This window comes from Fukomys damarensis, unplaced genomic scaffold (assembly GCF_012274545.1).
Source record: "Fukomys damarensis isolate Sample0158 unplaced genomic scaffold, DMR_v1.0_HiC HiC_scaffold_22, whole genome shotgun sequence".
NCBI lineage: Eukaryota > Metazoa > Chordata > Mammalia > Rodentia > Bathyergidae > Fukomys > Fukomys damarensis.
Window position 1 is genome coordinate 10,676,255 of NW_022900934.1, and position 6,528 is coordinate 10,682,782.

The 6,528-nt window shown below is 50.8% G+C and overlaps 1 long non-coding RNA gene across 1 annotated transcript; it reads left to right on the top strand.

Annotated features, from left to right (window-relative positions):
* Window positions 1-746: 746 nt before the first annotated feature.
* On the top strand, window positions 747-5,180 carry LOC104858109. The gene is made up of 5 exons (XR_779056.1): window positions 747-905; window positions 1,197-1,296; window positions 1,769-1,884; window positions 4,545-4,734; window positions 4,946-5,180. It is a non-coding gene; the product is annotated as an uncharacterized LOC104858109 (long non-coding RNA).
* The last annotated feature ends 1,348 nt before the right edge of the window (window positions 5,181-6,528 follow it).

Consider the following 6,528-nt stretch of genomic DNA (forward strand, 5'->3'; position numbering starts at 1 on the left):
CAAGTAAACTGTCTGGGGGCTGAACGTGGCCTTCAAGCCTCTGGCTAATCAGCATCTTCGAGACACAAACATGTAGGAAAAGTCCAGGACAGGCAAAGCTACAGAGCAGGAGATGGGAGCACAGCAGCAAGGCATATGGGGTACAGGGCTTCTTTGGGGGCAATGAACATGCTCTAGGAGTGACCATGGCTCAGTCACACACTGAATATATTAAAAGACATTAAGTTGCACAGTCTCAGTGGGTGAAACGTGTGAGAAGGATACGCTCCGTGACGCTGTCTAAACAGCTGCGTGCACACACGAATCTTAAAACCGCCAGGCCTGTAGCGCCCAGGCAGAAAAAGCAGCTGTCTCTGGACACAGATGAAATGAAAGCAGAAAGCTCCTGAGCGCTGGGGGTTAATTCTGTGAACCTCTAACAGCCTTAGGTTTGGAGCACAAACGACGAAAGACCTGAGAGAGCAGGCGACAGCCCAGTCCTCAAGAGAGAGACGCCTGTCCCGGCCCCAAGAGGCCCGGACCTTGAGATTTCAGGGTCCAGAAAAGGCTGGCCCCTCCACGCTGACCCTGACTTTCCAGGACGTTAATGGCCTCAGTGACCAGTATTGAAAACGTGTTCACCCTCAGGCTCAGGCTTCCCCTCCCGGGGATTCACCCAGCACATCTGTGTGAACACAAAACGCTGCGCGTACTGAGCGCCTCACTGCAGCGCATGCGTCAGAGCAAACGGCTGCACGTGACCTCAGTGCCCGTCCACAGAAGAGCGGTCACGTGAGTGAGAAGTCAGCCGAGAATCTGCCCAGCTGCTAACGCTCTGTGCACTGAAACATGTTGACGTAGACGGCGGAGGTGACAGCAGCGGGGTGAGGTACCTTGGAACCTGCCTGGAGGAGGATTTGCAATGTGTAAATAGTTTTTCTTTAATTTTAAAACAAAACTTATTTGTTAACAATCAGTTCCAATTTACTTTAAAAGAACCGCAGGCCAGAGAGCTAGAATTAGTGGCACGCTGAGGGAGGCTGAGACAGGCGACTCTCAGGTTCAAGCCCAACCCGGGCAATTTAATGACTTAGAGAGACTTTGTCTCAAAATAAAATGAAAAGGGGTGGGAATGCAGCTCGATGTAGAGCACCCCAGGGTTCAATCCCTAAGATTACAAAACAAAACAGCCCTACAAGCTGAACTTTCTCCCGCAGGTGCAGCAAAGGAATAAACTCAGAACCAGTGAGCACATTAAGAGAAGCACTGGCTCATTCGGACCATGCCTTCAGCAACACCGAACACAGAATCCTTGAGGTAAGCTGGTGCAAGAGGCAGTGCAGGTGAGAGCAGATTCCCCACACTGAGCCCATAGGGAGGGTTGAAATTGCCTCTTCCAAACATGGCCCAGAACTGTCGTGCGGTGTGTGTATTGCCCCAAATCTCCAGTCACCGAGGACCTGGTGCCCTTGTACCCTCTTGCCCCCCAGCACAGGGTTGCAACTGGGATCTGCTCAGACACCTTGCAACAAATCATCCTAACCACATTCCCAGGCCTCTTAGGAGGGGCCCAATCCTCTGGTAAGTGGTGTCTGCAGATCGTCTCGCCCAGCCCCACAAACTTCCTCAGTGTGAGGGGACAGGGCACAGAGAGAGCGGGGCACCGGCCAGATCCACACCTGGGCCAGGAGTCCTAGCCCATGTCCTTCCCTCTTGACCCTCCAGGGCAGGTCATGGAGCACACCCTCACGCACTCCTAATGGATATTTCTTTTACCAACACACATCAGGTGCTGAAGACCTAGGAGCAAGCAGGACTTTGGGGTCCCTGACTCAGAATGAGGCGCAATCATGGAAACTGGGACCCCAGCAGGTCCAGGACAGAGCAAGCGGGCAGTCCCAGCAGGTCAGCCATGGGCACCAGCTGGGAGCACAGAAGCCAGAATCCAAGGCCTGGGCCTCCAGGGGATTCCCCCATTGCTTCTTCCTCAGCAGCCAAGCAAGTTTTCAACAGACCAACCAGACGGTCACTCCCAGGCTAAAGCCCTTCCTCCAGAGAGTTCTGTACTTTAAACCCCAATGTCCAAGATAGATACAGGCCTGAAACCCCAGGTACTAGAGAGTCCAACGCAGCAAGACTGCAAGTTTGAGGCAGCCTGGGCAACTTAGCAAGACCCGGTCTTAAAAAGAAAAGGGCTGGGGTTTAGTCAGGGGTAGAGGTCTTGCTTAACATGTGCAAGGCCCTGGGGTCAATCCCCAGCACAGGATATCAAAACAAAAGTTGAAAACATCCAGGCCGTACCCACACCAATGAAATCAGAATGCTGAGGGGCAGGAGCCAGGCACTGGTGCTTTTGTAAAGATGCCCGGATGATGCCAATATTCACAAAGCTCAGGAACCATTGCCACAGTCCAGCAACCTCAACCATGAGCACAGCCCACTCCACCCATCCAAGAGACTGGTCTGACGGAATCTGCTGTTCGTAGAGTACAAAGCAGCACACACTCGCTGCCTTCTAACAGTACTTACAGAAGACACAGCGCACATCATACTGTGGCCATCAGAGCTGATTCCTGATGCACCAGCCGGTCCCACTCAGAGCATCTGCCTGAGGGACTGGCCGTGCTCACGGGCACAGGAGTGCTTGCAGGCTTTGGAAAGTGGCTTATTTTAAAGCTTTGGTGAGCCTTGAACTTGGTCATTCTCTGCAGACAGAGCCATGGGCCTGTGGCTAGGAGCTTGGGGTGGAGGCATTCTGAGTACCCTGCACAGCCAGGGCTCCTCACACTTTCCGGATTTTTTTGTTCTATTTTGTTTTTGAGACAGGGTCTCCCTATATAGTGCAGGCTGGCCTCAAACTCTCAGTGATCCTTCTGCCTTAGCCTCCTGGGATTACTGGCAGGTGCTACCATGCCCAGCTCTCACATCATGGAAGGGTCTGGGTCAGGCTGGCCAGTCAGCTCCAACACCATACACCTGGGTGGCTGAGACATCATCCCTGGTCTTCCTGTCCCCTCACTGTGCATCCCAGCACCATAACCACGGCCCACAGGTCTGACCCAACCTGCCCCAGCTCACACCCGGCTCGGAGGGCTGAGGGCCTCACTCCAGGTCTCTCAGGCAGAATCTGCACTCCTCACAGCTCCAGGCCCTGGGCCACCCCGAGGTCACAGTGGGCAGTCCATTCAAGCCTCCCCATTCCTCTTACTTCTCCACCATGCATCTGTGGATCCGCTCTCCTCCGTCTCTGTGGGCTTTGGCACCGTTTAGTTATAGCCCTCGCTCAGCATCGGAGGAAACAGTCAAGACCCCTGCACAGACAAACCTCTGAGAATGCTCGGTAGCATTCAGTAGCACATAAAAGGGTGCAGCATTTGCGTAGAACCTACACGTGTTCTCCTGTGTATCTGAAATGACCTCCAGGTGATTTGTACTATTGAATGCAAAAGAAATGCTATGCAAACAACTCTTAGTGGCACCTCGGTTCACAAACTTGCAGAATCATGGAAAGAATCAGGTTGTGAACAGAGGTACCACTGTACTGCTTTTTTCTTTTCTAAGTCTGGGGATCAAACCCATGGTTTAGGCAGACTAGGCAGACACACTACCACTGAGCTATACCCCACCAATCCTACACGGTATTTTGAAATGTTTGTGTTGTTTTTATTGTCAAATTGTTATTTTTTCCAAATATTTTTGATCCATTGTTGGTTTAACCCATGGCTGTGGAACCCACAGACACAGAGCACTGACTGCTCTGATTTTACCAGACTGCCCAGCTCTCCATAGCAACTCCAGTCCTAGAAGACAGGCACCATTCTGTGCCGCCGGCATCTGGGACCAACACGCAGCCCATTTGCTGCATAGGTTTGAGGAAAAAGTTCACACGGTCCCTCTCTCTCTCTCGAGAGAGAGAGAACAGACTGTGCCGTGCAGACCACCCCCAGACCTGTAACCCAGCAGCTCAAACTTTCAAGTCCAGAGGGGACCATTAGGTCACAAGGTTGGGCTCAAGTCAGGTGTCCCAGAGGCACACAATGTCTGCAGGGCAGACATGAGAGGTATTCTGTTTCCACAAAGAGACAGTCTCTCGAGAAGCGTAGTGCAGCACGGGAGACTGAGACAAAAGGATCGCTGTGAGTTCAAGGCCAGCCTGGGTTACATAGTGAGTTCAAGACCAGCCTGGACTACATAGCAAGACTCTATCTAAAAAAAAAAAAAAAAAAAAAAAAAAAAAAAAAACCAAAAAAAAGAAAGGAAAAAGTCTAAAGTAGTTCAAGGGTAAAGTCACCGACAGGTTCTCTACGGGGGAGGTTTTTTTTAAATTTTTGTGACAGGGTTTCACTATGTAGTTGAGACTGACCTGGAACTCACTATATAGCCCAGGCTGGTCTTGAACTCACAGTGATCCTCCTGCCTCAGCCTCCTGAGTGCTGGGATTACAGGTGTGCACCACTACGCCCGGCCAATGGGGGGGTGGTCTTAAGCCCTTATCACTGGGACAAAACATGTGACATTTGAAACTTAGGACAAGAGATTTTAGCTGAAATCTCTGCACTTGGCAGGCTCAAATACAGGAACGGCATGGTGGAAGGGCCTGTCCTGGAAGACGGCTCACATCATGGCAGACAGGGAGTAGAGCGTGTGACAGGAAGTCTGCCTCCGGGCCACACTTCCAAGGACCGGCCTCTTCCTCCCAGACCCCACCCCTGGCAGCACACTCAGCTCTGAATTCTTCAGTGGATTAATCTACTTGTAAGTATAGTGCCCCGAGATCCAGTCACCTTCCAAACATGAGGCTCTGGGGGGACACCCAAGAGCCAAATCCTAACGGGGGATAGAGTTCAGTGGGGACTGTGTGCAAGGGGACACAACTAAGGGAAATAGGCCTACTATTACCAAACTTTCCATTAAAAAAATGAAGAATGCATCCTTCCAAGAAAATTCTCCATTTGAACAAACCTAGGTAGACTGAACCAAGCAGATCAGAGTGCTGGATCCCAACTCACAGCCCTGAGCTGCTCTGGGTCTGGACCAGCGAGTGTGAGGAGGGAAGAGGACTCTGGACACTCTGTCAGCAGGATTTGTAAGGATACTGTGGAAACCAAAGTTCACAGCAAAACATGTGACTTCCAAGTTGAATGTGAACCAACGAATCAGTTTTGTGGTGTCATGAACCCAAATAAAGATAGGTATAAAAAGCCATGTGTGTGAGAAATCATTCCTCTGTGGAATTTTTCCAACTTCAAGTACTTTCTTTCATATTTCTGATGGAAGGACTCAACAATTCAATGGAAAGCACATTAACTGACATACATATTCATGAGTTCACCTTTCCAGAGGTGTTTGACTTCTAACCCCACGTTTTGAACACGTTGACATATACCTCCCACAGAGCAGTCAGACGAAAGCTGAGTCCACCGAAAACCTGTGCTTTTCCACCTTATAGCCTCTCCAGCACCGGAAGGGGCAGGGATTCCCTTGACTCCGCCTTCCTGGCAAAAGCACTCAGGTCACGTCAGTCATGTGATCAGAGGCCCAGGGAAAAACTGCCTTGACCTCTTGCTTAGTCAGTTTGTCTAAGTCAGGCTCCAAGTGGCGATAAGATTTAGACATCTGGTCCTGGAATGGCCACTGGTGTTCAAGTTCCCCCTGAACACGTTGGTGTTGCTGGTCATGATGACCGGAGCCGGTTCCACTTGGAGGAGGATTTGCATTTCTGATTCACGAAGACCTCACTGGTCTTAGCCGATTCCATCATTTTCACTGTCATCTTTCCCTCCTACCACCAGATGATCAAACTGTCCACACAGTCTCTGAAAGTCTTCAGTTGTCCGCCTGAGGCAGCCATAGAAGGGAACGTCGTGGACAGCAGCCTCGCAAAGTTGGTCTTTCCCACGTCACAGGGCCAAACAGATGGTGTGTGGTTTTCCATACTGGCGATGGTGGCACCGTCCAACCAGCATTGCTGCCATTCACCTGGAAGATCTGACAGATCTGATTCTGGGGAATGGCCTCTGAGCTGTGGCAACCACCTGGGTCTTTTTGGTCAGGTTCGCGACCTCTGTGGAATTGTCCAGAGCTGACTTCATTTCATCCCTGGTGTTGCTGGTGGAGTTGAAGTACCTTAGATTCATGGTTTTTCCACTGCTATTCTGTGTTTTTCAAGCCAGTTCACGAGATCCCTAAATCTTCAGCTGGTTTTAGCCTTAATCACAGGACCATTATTTTCAGCCAAGTTGTCTTTTGAGAACTTTAAAACTCAGCCTGAGCCGGGCATGGTGGCTCAGGCCTGTGATCCCAGCCCTCAGGAGGCCGAGGCAGGAGGATCGCTGTGAATTCAAGACCAGCCTAGGCTACATAATGAGTTCCAGGTCAGTTTCAATTACATAGTGAGACCCTGTCTCAAAAAACAAAACAAAAATCCCTCAGCCACTGGTGCTCCTCCATGAGCCTCCTGAGTTCTCCACAATTGAGGGCTGCCCTTACACACTCTGGACATTTGTTTGCACCCACCGCAGTTCTGGTTGCTTCTTTCCTAGAAGGTAG